Here is a 19659-nt window from a genome sequence, read left to right on the forward strand (position 1 = left end):
TCATCCAGTTTATATCCTTTTGAGAATACCTTTTTTCATTCAGCATAATTTTCTTGAGTTTCCTCCAAGGTGTTGTATTTATCAATATTCCATTCCTTTTCTATTGCTGAGTAGTACTAGTAGTAGTAGTTCCATGGTATGGCTATACCACAGTTCATTTAACCATTCACCCATTAAAGGACATTCGGATAGTTTATAGTTTGAGACCATTGTAAATAAAATTGCATGAGCATCCAGGTAACAAGTTTTTGTGTGGCAATAAGTCATATCTTTGTATATATTACCAAGAAAATGCTGCTGGATTGTATGATAATCCCAACTTTTATTTTGACAGGTGTTGCCAAGTAGTATGGTCTGAATTTACATGTCCCCTTTACATTTAGTTGCACCTGCAGTTATCTCAGGAATTCTTAGTTGGGTCTGACTTCCCCCTTCCAAATCCTGGTTATATACATTTATTTTAAGGAAAATAATGAAATTATTTTTTAAATTTTGAATTAATATTTATTGTTCTAAATACTACAGAAATCAAACTTCAATATGGATATTTCACTTTTCTAACTTAGTAACTTACAGCTCCAGCCCAGACCCTGAAGGATCCAAGGATCCAACTGGAAATGCTTACCTAGCATGTCCACTTGGCATCATAATGATAAACACAGTATTCAAAACTGAACTCAGTCATCTCCCACCCATCCATCCTCCTTCAGGTTTATGTACCATTATGCCTTCCCACTATTGGCCCAGCAGAATCAAGCATCAAGATAGATTCTTCCCTCTACCTTATACCTTCTCATCCAAGCAATCAAAAAATTCTCTTGATTCTGCCTCCTTGATAGCTCTTACCTGACACCTCCTTTGTATGTACTCCCTGCCTTCCCTTATCTTGTCTTTTCATTATTTTTCTTGTGTAGATAATAAGTTTTCAGAGAATGAAACAGTAATTTCTCAAAGAATGATTTGCAATCTATAGCCCTTGTAAGTGCCCACGAATTAACTTTTTAAAAGTCACTTTTTTTCATTTATAAGAACTAATAATGTAAAATTGTATATATTTTTATTGTCATATACAAAAAGGATTCATTACTAATAACCAATTAGGTGAGTTACTAAAGCTTACCAAAATGTTGTATTAATAAGCTAAAGTTATATTAGCAGGATCCTCTCATTAAACTGTTACCCTACAAAGAAGTCTGGCTGAATGCAATGTTCATAAATAGTTGGAGTTTCCCTGATTTTCAGAAAGGATGCCTTTTGATTGTGTCATGGTTTTCAGTTTCTGCTTTTTTACTTTTTAATTATAACTTCCCATATGTGTGGATTTATATACAATGCTTTATGCTTATACCTAAAAGATAAATTTTAATTCAAATATTAATCATTCATAACTATTAGGCTGAATTAAATGAATATATAATCCTCCCAAACTTGCTTTTTTTTAAAGTAACATTTTATCTTAATGACTCAGTACTTTTTCCTCTGGACTATAACAACTGGTGGGGTCTGAGAAGTTATGGGATCGTTTCTTCCCCTTGCAAAATGGATCAGAGTCAAAAAAGTGAGAGCCTCTGTCTATGATCATGTCATATTTAATTCCAGCCTTCCTTCTTCAAACGTATACACAATGCACTTTGATCTGTACTGTCAAAAAGCAATATGAGATTGCTAACACACAACATACAATCGTGTCATTCCCTCATTCTCCCCGCCCCCCTTTTTTGTGGTACTGAGAATTGAACCCAGGGTACTCTACCACTGACCTATATCCCTAGCCCCTGAATCTTCTGGCTTCCCGTTTCACCATGTGATCTTCTTTCATGTGCTCCTGCCGTTGTGATGCCATCTACCTTGAGGCCCTCTCTTTAGAGATTTTAGCAGATGGTGTCACCTGATGTTGGGCTTTCAGTCTCCAAAACTGTGAGCCAAATAAACCTTTTTACAAATAAAGTATGCAGCTCCAGATATTTTGTTATAGCAACAGAAAACAGAGTAAGACACAGTTTATCAGATGTTCCTTACTTTTGATGACCTTGACAGTTTGAGAAATACTGAGTCAGGTATTTTTCAAAACAAATTTGGGGGAGCCGGAGTACCAGGGATTGAACTAAGGGGCACTCAAGCACTAAGCCACATCCCCAGCCCTGTTTTGTATTTTATTTATTTAGCGCCTTTCTTTTGCTGAGACTGGTCTTGGACTTGCGATCTTCCTGTCTCAGCCTCCCACCCCTGTGCCTGGCCAAATTTTTTAAAAATTGGATTTGTTTTATGTTTTTCTCATGATTAGGCTAGAGTTATGTGTTTAAAAGAGGAAGAACACAGGGGTAAAGTATTATTTTATTGTGTCATAACCGGGAAACATACTGTCAATGTGCCTTATCATTGTTGATGTTAACCTCAATCTGTTGGCTGAAGAAGAATTTGTCAGTTTTCTCTACTATAAAATTATTCTTCTCTCTTTTCAAACTGTTCTTTAGAAGGAAGTCACTGTGCAAAGCCTATACTTAAGGAATAGGGAATTAAGCTCTATTTCCTTGAAGTAGAGTATCTATATAAAGTATTTAAAATTCTGTACAGGAATTTATCTATTTGCCCCTTCCTTTATTTTAAATATGTTTACCTCTAACTGGAATGCTAAAATAACAAAAACAATTTTAAAATTTTCCAATGGCTTAGTACACATTCTATTTCTTGTTCATTACAAAATATCAACCATGGATCAGCAGATGCCTCTGCTACACATAGTAACTCAGACTGCCAGAGGTTCTGTTAGCTTCAGGTAGCTATACACTGTCTTTAATTTCTTTTCTTTCTTTCTTTCTTTTTTTCTTTCTTTCTTTTTCTTTTGATACCAAGGATTGAACCCAGGGTTACTTAACCACTGAGCCACAAGCACTTTTTAAAAATATTTTATTTAGAGATAGTGTCTCACTGAGTTGCTTAAGGCCTCAGCTAAGTTGCTAAGGCTGCCTTATAACTTGTGATCCTCCTGCCTGAGTGTGTGCCACAGCTCTTGGCTCAGGTAACTGCACCTTCTGAAACATACAACTTCATCTGTTGCCAAGGCACAGGAAGAGCTCTGGAATGTTTCACACCAGCAAGTAAAGGTGTCAGTTTAGCAATTCCATTTCTACCCATAGTTCATTGACCAGATTTAGCTTAACATGACTGTGCCTAAATACAAGGCGGTAAGGAAGTCTAATTCTGCTCGCTTCCCTCTGGCTCCCATTCCTGCAAGGAGAGAGAATCAGGCATGAGTGAGTAGTAGGAGTAAACACAAATCTCCTACCCCAGTTGCCCATAAAACAAAATCCTGTTTTTTCTCCAGTTACTATTCAGCTGAAATGCTATGAACCTTCACTATCTGTTTCATACTAACTTTGGGTCCACCTAAAGCTCCCTCAGCACTTTATATATCAATATTAAAATAACAGTTATATTGGATTATAGCCATGTTTTTTCACCTTGATTTCTCAGCATCAATGTCTCTTACATTGAAAATACTCAATAAACCTTTACTATTTATTGAATTAAATAAAGAGGAGGAATTCTTAAAATTTGTAACCAAATGTTTCACTGTAACTTCTTCTATAATAAAATTACTTATTTTGTAATTTATTGGCAATTCAAGTAGAACTTTTTCCCTTATTAATTTTATTATTATTATTATTATTATTATTATTATTCTAGGGACTGAATTCAGGTGCACTCAACCACTGAGCCAAATCCCCAACCATATTTTGTATTTTATTTAGAGACAGGGTCTCACTGAGTTGCTTAGTGCCTCGCTTTTGCTAAGGCTGGCTTTGAACCCATGAGCCACTGGGATTAAGGTGTGTGCCACCACATCCAGCTCCTTATTAATTTTAAATGAAGTATTTAATTATAACTTCAAATAGATTTTTACCTAGATTGGCATAAGAAATTCTGGGTCTCAAACACAGAATCTTATTTCTAATTTACTTTAGAGGGATAAATTAAATGTATATTTAAAAATTTATTTTATTTATACTTATATTCTATGTATAGGTATTCTCTGCCTGATGAGTAATTATTTTCTAATTTTTCAGAAAGGACATCCTTTTGTCATTCATGATTGGTTTTTGTTGTTATTTATTTATTTAAAAAATTTTTTCTTGTATTGGAGATAGAACCTAGAACCTTTACCACTGAGCTACATTCCCAGCCCTATTTTAAAATTTTGAGATAGGGTCTGACTAAGTTGCTTGGGGCCTCACTAAGTTGCTGAGGCTGCCCTCACTAAGTTGCTCAGCCTCCCATGTCGTTAGGATTACAGGTATATACCAGTGTACCCAAATTGTGGTTGGTTTTTTACTTGTAAATTTTTTTTCTTTTTTTTCTTTTTTCTTTTTTAAGAGAGAGTGAGAGAGGAGAGAGAGAGAGAGAGAGAGAGAGAGAGAGAGAATTTTTAATATTTATTTTTTTTTAGTTCTCGGCGGACACAACATCTTTTTGTTGGTATGTGGTGCTGAGGATCGAACCCGGGCCGCACGCATGCCAGGCGAGTGCGCTACCGCTTGAGCCACATCCCCAGCCCTTACTTGTAAATTTTTAACTTGCTTACCTCATTTGTAATATCAGAATCTTGTTTTAACACATGGTCAGGAAAAGAGAACACTTTAATTGCAGGTAGAATCATTTGGGGTTTTTTGTTTGTTTGCTTGAGATAAGTTCTGTCTCTGTTGCTCAGGCTGGCCTCCAACTCCTGGACTCAGGCAATCCTCCTGCCTCAGCCTCACAAATAGTTGGGACTACCGGCATGTGCCAACTGACCCAGCAGAAATGCACTGTTTTAGACAATGACTTAACCATATTTGTTGAGTGATTACATCATATCAATGCATGTGCTTTCTACTGGAAAGGTAAAAGAGAAGATTTCAAGGAGAATAAGATCTTACAAAGCTCATTATGACAAATATAAAGACAATATAAATGCAAACCACAATAATAGACAATACTGTCATAGATAACAAATTATTGATGTATCTGTGTCATAACACCAAGTCACTCTGAATTCAACTATGGTACTCTCCTGGTGCAGTGGGGATCAGAGGGAAGAGAAACTGGAACTAAGGAGATTAGTCAAAAAGCCATGTTCATAGTCTAGTCATGAAATTCAGACCTAAAACAAATTCCAAACTCCATAGCACACACACACACACAATATTTAACTTGAAGTTTGACTGAATTCCTTGCATAAAGAAGATGTTTTAAGTGTAGTTTTTCTGCATTTAGGTATATATTATTCCTGTTGTTTTTCACAAGATTAGTAATTGTGTGTGTAAACTTTTCTAGAAAATAGTACATTTATGAGGAAAACAAAAATATCTTGACTTCCTAGATGCAAAAACATCTATTCTTTTGTGTGTGTGTGTGTGTGTGTGTGTGTGTGTGTGTGTGTGTGTTGGGGATTGAACCCAGGGCCTTGTGCATGCAAAGCAAGTACTCTACCATCTGAGCTATATCCCCAGCCCCCATCCATTCGTTTTTTTAGTGGATTAGAATTTATCGTAATTGAACATGAGTTTGAATTAGCAGTCAAAGAAACTATTTTCCAAAATAAATATATGAGACACTGATACCAGCCTTCCTCACTTTGGGGTCAGGCAAACTTCATTTGAAAGATCCAAGTGCAAATGGTACTGTTTGTGTGTTTGTTTATACTTAACTCAGTAGGAAACAGGCTGTCCCCTGTCCACAACCAGGTACTTCACAGAGGTATTCTATTGAATAGAGTTGTGAGGCCAGGGAAGGGAAGAATAAGTGTGGCTGCATCCAAAATAACTTAAAAGTGATGCTGAAGGGAAGAACAGATTCAATTAAATGTGTGCATATAAGTTATTTTTAATAAGAATTTAAAGCATCCTATCTTACTTGCTAAGGGTTGCAACAAAATATTTGTTTGTCAAGATGAAGGAAAATACAACCATAAAACATGAACCAATTCCTTTACTTTTGAGAATTTTCCCTTTTCCCCAACTTTTTGTGATATATTTTAGAGCTCATTTACAAGTTGAAATCCCTGATTTGTAGTTTAATTAAAGAGAATTTAATGAATATACAGTTGGACAGGCAAAATAAGATTATATGGAAACTTAAACATCATACCTAATACAGAACTGAAATGCTGAAAGGAGGAAATAAAAATAGGAACATATCCATTTCTTTGCAAATAGCTGTATTTCATCACATGTTATTTCATTATGATTTCTCAATGTTGAATCACCAGTTATTTTGCAAATTGAGAGGGGATTTTTGCAATGTGGCCAAAGTGGGAAATAAATTATTTGTTATAATGTAGAATGAGGAAGTGAAATCCAACCAAAGTTCTAGTTGCTTTGACCCTGATATCTTAAGGTGACAGAACTAATAGAGTATTGAAAAAACATTCACAGAGAAATCAAAAGCTCTCCAGAATTCCTTAATCAGCTGCTCAACAAAAAGGATTTTTGTTAATAAAATAGGCTCTAGGCTATCAGTGGTATTGTCTAGTACTAGACCAATCTCTTGGAGAACACTCACACCTTTAAAATAAATATGTGTATGTGTATATAAATGAGTTTGCACAACTATATCAGGAATTGAAATCAGAAAGGAGAAAAATGTGAAATTACAGTGTGCCAAGGAGTAAGAATTGGGTTTCAATAGAAATTATTCCCTTTTAACTTCAACTTTTACAAGATAGTGTGGTAAAAAAGAAGATGCAACTGACCTCAGCCCAAATCCCAACTCTGCCACTTACTGTGTTTCTTTGGGCAAGTTGTTAGCTCTATGAGGTGCAAATTATTCATTTATGAAATGGAAACAATACCTATTTAAACCCTTGTGAGAATTATACTGTGTTGTGTTTTGTTTGTACCAAGGACAGGTCTCACTGAGTTGCTTAGGGCCTTGCTGAGTTGCTGAGGCTAGCTTTGAACTCAAGATCCTCCTGCCTCAGCCTCCTGAACCGCTGGGATTTACAGGCGTGTACCATCCTCCCACCTCCCCATCCAGCTAGAATTATACTGTTTATTAAGAGACCAGCACTTTGTAAGCATTCAATAAACAAATCTAATATTATTTCCTTTGCCTTTTCCTTTATCTCAAGTCTGAGTCTCAATCACCAAGTTTTGGTAATTCAACTTCCTAAACATTTCCTGATCCCTCTCAGTTCTCTCCACACCCTAATATCATCTGCCATCTGGATTATTTGTCAGTTTTCTGGCAGCTCTCCTGGAGCTCAATCTAGAGAAATTTGCAAAGATTTTGATCCTATTATTCCCTTATTTGATATGCATGAATAATTTCTCATTATCTTTGGGATTAAATTCTAAATTCTAAATCCCATGTCTTTAGAATTAAGAACCTAACTCTGGCCCTGCTCCATCCAGTATCATTAGTTTCACCATTTGTCACTGTATATCCTAGACTGCTTTCAGTGTCTTCTTCAGCTTTACCCTTACCTCTTGCCGCGGGCCTTCCAAACATGTTCTTTTAGCCCCATTCGTCCTCAGTTTCCCTATCCTTTCTCATTGGCTACCTACAATTCATCATTCAGGTCTCAACTAGAATCTCCTAGATAAATCTCCTCTGTTACTTTCTTCCATAAACACGGTGCTTCCCTTTCTGTAGAACTTGGCTGTTTACCACTGAGCAGCATCCTCAGCCCTTTTTATTTCTTATTTTAAGACAGGCTATCACTAAGTTTCTTAGGGCTTCACTAAATTGCTAAGACTGGCCTTGAACTTGTGATCAATCCTCTCACCTCAGCCTCCCAAGCCACTGGGATTACAGGCATGCACCACCTTGCCAGGCAAGTTAGATTTCTGCAGTTTGGGTGGTGTCAGAAGACCCAGGAAGGAAATTCTATTCCCCATTTGATCTAATTTTTCAATAAGCAGGAGCTTAAATTGGAGGGATATTGAACCCTAAAAAAATAAAGGGATCGTTAATTCCTGGAGAAAAATACACTGGTCTGGATATTACAAACCCAAATTATGTACCATTTCCTAGCAACCCATGCATCGCAAGAGCCAACAAAATGCCACTTGTGGGTTGGGGTCAAGTTCTGCTCCTGTGGCAGAGGATGTTCTCGCAGGTGACTTTGACCTTTGCAGGTGCAGCTGCTTGGGGTGCCCTTCTGTTTTATAAAAGTCAGTTACACAGCCAAAGGGCAAGTCCACCAGTTGAGAGAGAAATTATTTCACCTTAACCTTACTTCATCTGGTCTTTGAAGAGCCAAAGTTGTTGTCCCACCTCCTGCATATTCTCCTAGCATCCACAATAGAGATGAAACTAGGTCCTCTGTCCCCACAGGGGCAGCACCAGCTGAGTGCTGAGTGAAATGAGGCTGCTGTAACCATGCACTTGAAGATCCTTAATGACAAAAGAAGCATGCACTGCTCCACTGTCAAATGAATATTGATGCCTTGGGCAAAATATACTGTTAACACAAAATTATTTCCTCCACTAATACAGACAATTTTGATTTTCTTGGATCATCCTAATTAGAATAAACAAGTTGAGATCAAATAGGATGGTGGATGTAAGTTTGCTAAACCGTAAGTGGATATAAGGAATAGCACTCTGCTTTATTTTTCTAGATCAAACAAAATTTGACTCTAAGCTCTATTTTCCCCTGAGTGGTGGCAATGATAATCTTTTAAAAACTTTTTAAGAAGACTTCCTGACCAGGAACTTCCAAGAGTCTCAAGAAACTACAAAGTCAGAAAACTCAGGGGAGACTTTAGAGCTTCAGTCTGCTGTGGTCATGCCTGAGAAATTCATACAGTAGTTATCGCCCAAAGACTGGAAGCTCCTTTTCTGACCTCCTTGACTTACAAGATATGTTTAGTCTCCCAGCAGCTACCTACCTTCCAACAGACCTCTTGCCATCACCCTGGATCACCTAGAATGGAATGGAGGCCATCTCTTAATTCTTCTATTAGATGTATCATTAATGTGGCCTTATTTAGAAATACCAAGGACTCCATTTTTATTATAATGTCTTTGTTTATTCCATGAAAGTGATATTTTCTCTTATTGCTCTGAGATATTAATTAGGGTTTTTATTTTATTTTGCATTGCCTCTGTTTCCTCTAAGTTCCTCTTCTTTAAATGTTTATTTTTGGGCTGGAGATGTGGCTCAGCGGTAGCGCGCTCGCCTAGCATGCGTGCGGCCCGGGTTCGATCCTCAGCACCACATACAAAGATGTTGTGTCCGCCGATAACTAAAAAAAAAAATAAAATATTAAAATTCTCTCTCCTCTCTCTCTCTCTCTCTCTCTCTCTCTCTCTCTCCCCTTCTCCCTCTCTCTAAAAAAAAATGTTTATTTTGATCTTTCTTTCCTATTAGTGGCTTTCATAAAGTATCTGATTGATTGTATATATGGCTTAAACACTAAGAAACTAAGTGGAAAATCCATGATGAGTCATACCACAGGCAATTGAGCAAAACAGGACATTTCGTCATGGGCTCCAAATATTAGTATCTATGGGTGTTTTCTCCTGGATCAGATATTTGCCCCAGAGAAGAATCCTATTAACTCCTGCCTGGGAAATAATTTGACAACCATATCAGTAGAGGTGGATAGAGAGCTAGGGGATTGGTTTCTGGCTCAGAAGGCAGACTTTGACTTCATCTCTCTGTTTATGTTATGGCCTGTAGCCCACCCCCATAAAGTGCTGTTTTTTTCCTTTTTTTCTTTTATTGTGGTGCTGAGGATCAAATCCATGGCCTCATGCATAACAGGCAAGTACTCTACCACTGAGCCACATCCCCAGCCCTTTTTATGTGCCTTGCATTTCAAGTCCAGATTCTCTGGTTCATTCTCACCAAAGAATGATCATCGCATCTTTCTTTCCGTCAGGCTAAGAAGAAACAGCAACCTGCTTTACTGGTCAAAGGGAGAAGACCTGAGAATTGAACTACTCCATATAGACTTCCAACCAGTCTTGCTGTTCTTAGCCCTGCCATTCACTCCTGCTTCAGAGTTGCCTAGTCTTTTCCCAGTTCTAAGACATAAGTCATCTTGCTTTTTATTAACTTCCTCTTCTACAGGCTCTGGGTTCTCAGGTTTCCCCATTATCCTAAATTACCACTGTCCCCTCTGGATTACAAAATTGTATTGAAGTTTCTCATTTGTGGTTGTCTCTTCTGCTTTTCCACTGCCCTTGTTGCTTTATGCCTTTTATAACTTCTATTGTTGATATTTTAATGGGATTTGGAAGAGGGAAGAGGTAGTCCTGTGTTGTCTGCACACTATCTTTAACAGACGTTCCATAGCACATTCTCTATAGTATCATAAATTGTGCTAAGTCTTGGCCTTTAATAATGATTTCACTTTGGGAGAATAATCAAAAGTCTGAGAGATCCTTGGTCAAATTCCCTTTCCTCGGCCTGAAGTCCCCAACACTCACCATTATTATTTTTTCTCTATTTTTTGGGGAAATAACTTTAATAAATTATTAATTGTGAGCAATTAATAAGTTATTATCCACTGTAATAGGACAAACTTATCTGGGATCTACAAACACCTTTTGTTAAAAGGCAAAATGCATATATTGCATCAAATAAAACATTTAGTATACACACAATTTTTTGGAAAAATATTTCTGCCCCCAAATCATACCTACTTGCTCTTTTATTTTTAAATATCTTGTTTTTTATTTCAAGTAAAATAATAACAATGTTTATCAAATGTTACCACTGCCCATAACTCTTGCCCTTGAGGAAATAACAAAAGGGGATTAAGAATGCCTCTTTCCTTTCAAGTAGTCACACTGTATCATTGTTATCAGCTTGGCTCTGGGTGGCAAGAAATCATAAGAGCATCACTGTTCAAACATTTGTTTAAGAAAAATTAATCTTACCAGCGGAAGGCAGAAACCAGCATAGATAATAACAGGGTGTTCTCCAAGTATTGAGTTAGGAAGAGTGCAAAGGGAATCAAAGACTAACTTTTAACTGATTCCTATATCTTCGGTTCCTGAAAATCAGCCTATTTATTATTTTTTAATTTAACTTTATTCTATTTTATTTTATTTTGTATTTGTGGTGCTGGGGATGAACCCAGGAGTGCTCAAACACTGAGGTATATCCTTGGCTCTTTTTATTTTTTATTTTGAGACAGGATCTTGCTAAGCTACTGAAGTTGGCCTCAAACTCCTTCCTTCCTTAGACTCTCAAACAGCTAAGATTACAGTTATGTTCCACCACAAAAAAAAAGAGGCATAGTTTAAACAATATGATTATTCTTGATTTTCTAATAGGATTGCCAGTCATTTAGAACCAAAGCTGGTAACCTGTAAAGGCCAGGTGGAAATATACTGTCATTGATGCAAAATAAGGATAACTACACCAAAAAATGACCTTTTATGTGGCTGAGAATACTTCCTCATAGACATGGCCAGAGCATAGTTCTTTTTTAGTTCTGGTAGTGTTGTTTTTAACAATTTTTTTTTTTTTTTTTTGGTACAGGGATTGAACTCAGGGCACTTGACTACTGAGCCACATCCCCAACCCTATTTTATATTTTATTTAGAGATGGTTTCACTGAGTTGCTTAGCACCTCCCTTTTGACTGGCTTTGAACTCACAATCCTCCTGCCTCAGCCTCCCGAGGTGCTGGGATTATAGGTGTGTGCCACGGTGCCTGGCTGGCTGACAATTTTTTTTATCTTTCTTGTTTTTGTGCATTTTACCACTGAGCCACATCACCAGATCTCTTATTATTTCTTCAGGAGAAATTTCCAAAGATAGATTGCTCAGTAAAAAATTAGTGGGGCCAGGTGCAGTGGCTCATACTTGTAATTCCAGTGGCTCCAGAGGCTGAGGCAGGAGGATCATAAATTCAAAGCCATCCTCAGCAAAAGCAAGGTGCTAAGCAACTCAGTGAGACCCTGTCTCTAAATAAAATACAAATAGGCTGGGGATGTGGCTCAGTGGTTGAGTTTCCTGAGTTCAATCCCTAGTACCCCCAGCCAAAAAAAAAATTAGTAGGCATGTCTTTTTTCACATTATTCAAAGAGGACCTTATGTCATATTAATAACTCCAGAGCCTCCCCCAATGTAAGTAAATGAGAAACAACGTGCTGTATTTCACATCAAAAGGAAAAGAATAAAGAAGAAGTTTTCCCCAACAATCACAAATATGGATTCTTGGAAAATAACTTCTTGGTATGCTTTCCTCAGCCTAACAGAATAAAACTGGCTAACTGTAATGAAATTCCAGTGAACATCCTTTTCATTCCTCACCACCTCTCTTTCAGCTTTGTTGCAAGATGACATTTATCAAGCTGTAGCTTATGCAAGACATTAGTGCATGGTATGACTTAAGGATTAAAAGCGAGAACTGTTTTACCCTATTCTTGACGAATGCAGTGAGATATAACTTTCAGAGACCCAAGTGATATTATGAAACTGAAAGTTGCAGTCTGGGGCATGTGCTGCATAATATATCACCTCCATCTCTGAAGAGGCAATCTATTTTAACTGATTCCGAATCTTGCTCTTTTACTACTCTATTAAATTTAGAGATTTCTAAAGTTTCAAACATTCTTCACTCTCTACTAGTCCTTTCTCTTATCTTGGAACTAATTTGTAGAATATGTAAATGTTCCATGCACATAATTCAACATTTATGTTCAGAATTCTGTGCCCTACGGAGGCCTCTGAGGAAGAGCAAAGCACCTTGTGTATTAATCTCCACTTAATCAGTAACATTATCTAGGTCTAGTTGTAGCCTATATGATATTTATGGATAGGATCTTTTGTTCCCCAAAGAGGTTTAAGTATGTACACTACAATGCAGATATGTTTTAACCTTTGCTTGTGTGTTTCTCTTTTCTCTGCAGGGTGGCATGAAGAAATCATTGTCAAAACCATGACCTCACTCAGTATATTCAGGGGTGTGGATGTAACTGCAAAATTTTTCTTCCTTCTCCAGCTCATTTTTTCTCTTTGCCACATTAAGGGACACACTATCATTGTTTCCCCTTCAAACAAATAGCATTTTTACAGAAGTAGGAGCAAAACACAGCCTTTCTCGTAAAAGCTATACTGTTCACTAATGTGCGTATTATTTAATAGTTACCCCCCCCATTTCCAGCTGGTGAAAATTTAACTACAACCTTGATTATTAAATAATCTCCAGCACATTCAGTTTTTCATTAAAGAAATTATCTATCCAGACTTAATCTTAAATGATACAAGTAGTTCCCAATATTATCTAAAATACAAAAAAAAAAAGGCTATCTGAAATGCATTGATATTAGGCAAAATCCAAAGTGTGTAGAATCCAATGCTTCCCATCTTCATAGTTATCTTCAAAGATAGGAAAAAGAACCACTCTCTTGGGCAGTATAAAATTTTTTAAAGAGTTGATGCCAGATGGCTAAAGATAGATATGGACTGAATAAAGAATTTTGTTGGCACAAAGTATGTGAACTTCAGTGTAAATATTTTCATAGATGTTGCCTTTATACAGCTTTATAAATAGACTTACAATATATCAATCTATTTTAAACCTCTAAAGAACACTTACCTACATCTCACTCATTGTGAAGGTATTAAGAAGGGATTAAATGGGCTTTTGCTGTTCCCATTTCTATTAACTTAAATTCATTGGGCTGGGGATGTGGCTCAAGTGGTAGTGCACTCACCTGGCATGCCCAGGGCACTGGGTTCGATCCTTAACACCACATAAAGATATTGTGTCTACCTAAAACAAAAAAAAATAAATATTTAAAAAAATTTTCATACATTTCATCTAAATCTGAGATAGATAAGCTTGTATAACTAATAACCACAGGAGTGAAATTATGCATACTCTAAAATATTATTAAGGAGTTCAAATCACATATTTTGTCTGCCCTTGTTTAGACCCATCTAGTGTCTATGGCGAAAAAACTTAAATAATTTGTAAAAACAAACAAAAAAAGATGTAGCACACTTAATGCCTACTGTATTCTCACCTCCACTTCAACAGGTGGATATCGCTGGAGAAAAATCCACAAGCAGGCTAATAAATCTTACTTTGAATTCAAAACCATGAATTTCAAATGGGCCTCAAGTTGGCATGATCACCTCAGTCACTTCTCTGGATTCCTTTTGTGTTGTTGTCCCCTCTCTCCAAAAGATTATGACAATTTTGTTTTCCTGTTCTCTGTTCAGAACCCCAACATGCACACCTGGTGCCTTGTCATCCCCCTCACCTCTACATCCTCTATTCTCAGAAGATAAACTAGCCTCATATTCAATGGAGAGAAGAGACCACTTCAAAGAAGCACTATGAAGTTCTCCCCCTGTCACAAAGCAGCAGTCACACCTTCCCCTCATTGACTCTTCCTTCCCTCCCACTATTTCTGGGATTAAGAGCCTTTGCTCCTGGCAAAGGCAGCATCTCCATGTGCAGCCTCTGTCCCATGCCTCACAACTCCCAGCTAGGCTGAGTTTCTCCCTCTCTGCTCCATCACCTCCACCTCAAAGACTGTTTCTTCTCAGCCTATCCTCCCATCCTACAAAGAACATTCCACTGACCCTACACCACCCTCCAAGTACAACCTCAGCCTCTGCTCTCTCTATGGTAAGACTTCTAGGGGAGAAGCGCATCCCCACCTCCCATCTCTCTTCAGCTCTTTCCAGTCTGGCTTCTGTCTCACTCAGCCATGTCTGCTGCCCTAGGACTTCCCCCATGACTCCTGGGTGCAATTCCAGTGATCATCTGCTCTCTGCTCTTTCTACTTGATCTTCATCAACATTTAGCTGAGTGAACCATTTCATCTCACTAGAAGCTTTTTCTCTCTCACCTTCTTACTTACATCTACCTCACAGACTGTTTCTTCTCAGCCCATCTTGCCTACTCTTTCTCTGAAAGTCCATTTCTTTCTTTTTTAAAAAAATATTTTTAGGGCTGTGGTTATGGCTCAGCGGGAGAGCGCTCGCCTAGCATGTGTGAGGCCCTGATTTTGATCCTCAGCATCACATAAAAATAAATAAGATGAAGGTATTGTGTCCAACTGAAACTAAAAAATAAACATTAAAAATATTTTTAGCTGTAGATGGACACAATATCTTTTTTCCTCTTCCTCTTTTTTTATTGATTTTATTATTTTTTTAAATACACGACAACAGTGGGATGCATTACAATCCTTATTACACATATAGAGCACAATTTTTTGTATCTCTGTATATAAAGTATATTCACGTCAACTTATGCCATTATATGTGTACTTTTTTTGCATTACAATTCTTGATACACATATAGACCACAATTTTTACAATATCTTTATTTTATTTCTATGTGGTGCTGAGAATAAAACCAGTGCCTCACATGTGCTAGGCAAGCACTCTACCACTGAGCTATGACCCCAGCCCCTCTGCTATTCCATTACTAAATGTATGAATGTCCCCAGGCTCAAGCCTATAACCCTTTGGTATGTAACAGATTTTACTTATTCATATACAGTAGTCCCCCCTTAACCATAATTTCACTCTCCATTGTTTCACTTATCTACAGTCACCTATGACCTAAAAATATTAAATGGAAAGTTCCAGAAGTAAACAATTGATAAGTTTTTATTGCATGCCATATGGAGTAACATGATGAAATCTCCCACTGTCCTGCTCTGTCCTGCTTGGGACATGAATCAACCCTTTGTCTAGCGCACCCATACTGTACTGCCTTCTGATCATAAGTTCCTTAGTAGCCTACTCGGCTATCCTACTAACTGTGGGAGTATCCGAGTGCTTGTGTTCAAATACCACTTATATTACCTAATACAGTAATTGTTCTATTTATTATATTATTATTAATTTCCTACTGTCTAGATCATAAATTTATAATTTTTAAATCATAGGTATGCATATAAAACTAAAAACATAGTGTGTGTATATTATATATATATGTATATGGTTCAGTACTACCTATGGGTTCAGATATGCACTGCGAACCTCTAAATGTATCCCTCATGACTAAAGGTAATTATTGTATTAATCTCTGCTCAACAAAATATAACTTCCAAAAGGATTATTTTTCCACTTGTTAAAAGCTTTGAATTAGGCTGGTGGGCAGAATAGCTCAGTGGTAGATCAGTTTGGCTAGCAGGCAGGAGACCCTGGGTTTGATCTCCAGCACCACAACAAAAAAAAAAACAAAAAAAAAAAAAAAAGAAAGAAAGAAAAGAAAAGAAAAAAGAAAGAGTGAGAGCTCAGTGAGAGAAACACAACACAACACACACACACACACACACACACACACAGTGTGTCCTACTTTCCTCCCTGATCTTCCCATACTTCTTCCCTTCTGGTTGAGAAGGAAGAGCAAGCTGCTGTCATGGCCTGAGGGAGAACACTGAGAGTTGAACTGCTCCACATGGACTTCCAACCAGTCTTCCTGTTCATAGCCCTGCCTCAGAGTTGCCTTAGTCTTTTCCCATTTCTAGGACAAAAAGTCAGCTTGCTTTGTACTGATGTCCCCTTCTGCAGGCACTCACATATCAGCTTTATCCATTATCCTAAATTACCCTTCACCCTCTGAATCATGAAATTGTATTGAAGTTTCTTTTCTATTGCTATCTCTTGTGCTTTTTCCATGGCCCTTGATGTCTTATGCTTTTAAAATTTCTTTTGATGTTTTCATGGGATGTGGAAGTAAATAGAGACAGAACTATCCCATAGTATATGCTGTAGAATATCATTGATCATCATAAATCCTAAGCCATCCTATGGATGATTCTTTTTGGGGGAATAATCAAAAGTCTGAGAGAACCTTGGTAAAATTCGCTTTTTATGGCCTGATCCCCAAAACTCACTATAATTAATTATTTTTTTTCAATTTTGGGGAAAATAAAAGAAATTAACAGTAATTAATAAATTATTATTCATTGTAAAGGTACAGAATTATCTGGGATCTCTAAACATCTTTTTTGAAAGACAAAATAAATATATTTTATCAATAAAACCTACAGAATACACAGAACTTCTGGGGGAAAATTCTCTGCCCCATCATGCTTACTTGCTCTTTTATTTTTAAATAGCTTGCTCATTATTTCAATTGAAATAATAACAGTATTACTTGAATGTTATCATTTCCCTTAACTCCTGTCCCAGCTAAAGGAGTGTGGATGTAGCTCAGTCATAGAGTGCTTGCCTACTACACATAAGGCCCTGCGTTTGATCCCTGACATAAAAAATAAAAAGACCCAGGGCATAGGGGTGTAAACATGTCTTCCCTTTGAAGTAGTCACAATATATCAGGCAGGGTGTCATGGCTATCAGTTTGGCTCTTGGTGGCAAGCAAATATTTGCTCATTCTATCCTCAAAACATGTAATTCCATAATTGTTCAAACACTTGAAAAGAAAACTTAACCTCATCAGCAGAAGGCTTAAACCAAGACAGATAATTTTATTTTTCCAGTACTAGGGACTGAATCCAGGACCTCCCACAGTACTAGGCAAGTGTTCTACCACTGGGCCACATCCCCAGCCCACAGCTGGGTATTCTCAAGTACTGAGTAAGGAAGAATACAAAGGGGACCAGAGACTATCTCTTTCAACCATTTTCATTCTCTTTGGGTTTCCCAAATCTGTCTCACTCTTAATTATTAAAGACTCAAAGGTAGGCCTCATCTGAACAATGTGATTATTTTTTTATTTTATTTTGAACAGGATTCTCAAACACTCATTCACAGCCAAAACTAGTAACCATTAAAGGTCAAGCAGAAAGAAACTTTCACTCATGCAAAATAAGGGTAACCACAAGGTGATAAACTTAATGTGGCTCAGAATCTTTCTTCCTAGGCAGATCCAGAGCACAGTTCTTTCTGAGTTCAGGTAGTGTTTGTTCGTATTCTAAGAGTGTGCAGAGCCTCCTGACATGATTATCTTTGAAGGCAGCACTTGGTTGGATAGATGTGTTTCTGTAGGTTTCAGTGTTAAAGTCATATTGCTTTATAAGTGACCTCTTATGTTCTAACATGGAACAGGAGGCAAAGCATTGTGGAAGTGGAGATAGGAAAGTTGTTCCATGAGCTTTACTTAAGATAGGGAATCACTGATTTTTAATAATATAAAGTTTGGTATAGTGGTGGTAAGCAGAGGATATCTTCACACATCTCCCAGCAACCCAGAGAGGTGGCTTAGAGAAGAAATGGAATGTGCTCTAAGGGACCCTATGATTATGAAAGACTTCCAGGAGAACCAGTACCTCCTCCATGTCACCCCAATGGTGGCTACCGTATAGTAAATAGTGTTGTGCCAAAGGAACCACCACTGCTAGACAAACCTGGTGAAGGAAGCTAAGTAGACATTACAGTCATGTTGACTACTGAGTAATGATGAGAGTCACAGGTTTTCTCATGATCAAAGAAGTGGTCCATTGCAGGAAGCCATCCGTGAAATACATGAGGACATTCTCTCAGCATGGAAGCCAGGGAGGGATATGCCTAGCATTGGGATCTTTTCATGGTTCTCCCATGGCAATAGATCACCCAGTGCACGTGACTTTCCCCTCCACACTGCTAGAAAGGTCCCTCATAGTAGTACTGGAGATGGGTGTGTCTCTTTAGGAACTGCAAAGCCCACCTCTGTCCTATTTTGGTGAAGAACATTCTATGGAAGGCCTTAGATATTTCCCGCTATAAATAAAGCAGACATGGACTCCATCTTCATTTTATTTTTTTATTTGTATGTGGTGCTAAGGATCAAACCTAGTGCCTTACACATGCTAGTCAAGTGCTCTACCTCTGAGCCACAATCCCAGCCCCTCAGGCTCCATTTTTTCACAGAAGCCTGATCCGTCTCAGAGCTTGCCTGTCCTGCCCCTGCTGTTGACACTAGTTTCTGTGTTTTGTGCTCTTTTTTTTCCCCACTGTTTTATTTCTCTTAGCTTTTAATTTTCAGTGTTGTGATGGGCAAAAGGTGAGACTTATGCAGTTGAGGGGGAGAAATAAAGAATGTCCTCATGCTTCTGACCTTCTCAATGCTTTATTCACTTAAATCACTCAATACAATTTCACTCTATAGGTTCTTAATCAAGAAAATGCAATCCTTTTTTTAAAAATGTTTTTATACCTTTGTTTTATTTATTTATTTTTACGTGGTGCTAAGGATCAAACCCAGGGCCCCACATGTGCTAGGCAAGTACTCAACTGCTGAGCCACAATCCCAGCCCTGAAAATGACAATCTTTAATGCTAGGCACTGCAGTAGATATAATCAATTAACAGCAAAAAATGCTAGATTCACTCTAAGCACTGCAAACACACTTAATCATGACAGGCTCATGACAGACATTCCCTCTGCATGCTAAGTCAAGTATCAGATCAAAAGTCTCAAGCCTTAGGCTTTAAGTCCAGCAGATGCATACTCACTCAGACCATGGTGATCAGGTCAGGAGCCAAGGCAGGCTTCACTTCTCAGGTGGAGCTGACAGCCAGGTGAGGAGAGGGTTGTAGTGAGAAGTTGCGGCTCTCACCAGGGTCAAGATGTGGCTGTAGAGTTTGAGAGCAGTGAGAAGGATGCAGAGGAACAAGCCAACGATGGGAAGAGTTGGGATGTCAGTCCAGGTCCTCATCAGGCTCTCCAGCATGAGGACATCAGTGTCAGCTGGCTGAATGTCTATTCATTTACTCCATTATTTATACTAAATTTTGGGGCTTC

General features: G+C 37.8%; 1 long non-coding RNA gene across 1 annotated transcript in view; it reads right to left on the minus strand.

Moving 5' to 3' along the window:
* LOC308658893 overlaps positions 1-19659 on the minus strand; it is a 558609-nt gene that overhangs the window by 469613 nt on the left and 69337 nt on the right. The window lies entirely within an intron of this gene.

This window comes from Spermophilus citellus (genome assembly GCF_964194105.1).
Source record: "Spermophilus citellus genome assembly, chromosome: 10".
Classification (NCBI taxonomy): Eukaryota; Metazoa; Chordata; class Mammalia; order Rodentia; family Sciuridae; genus Spermophilus; species Spermophilus citellus.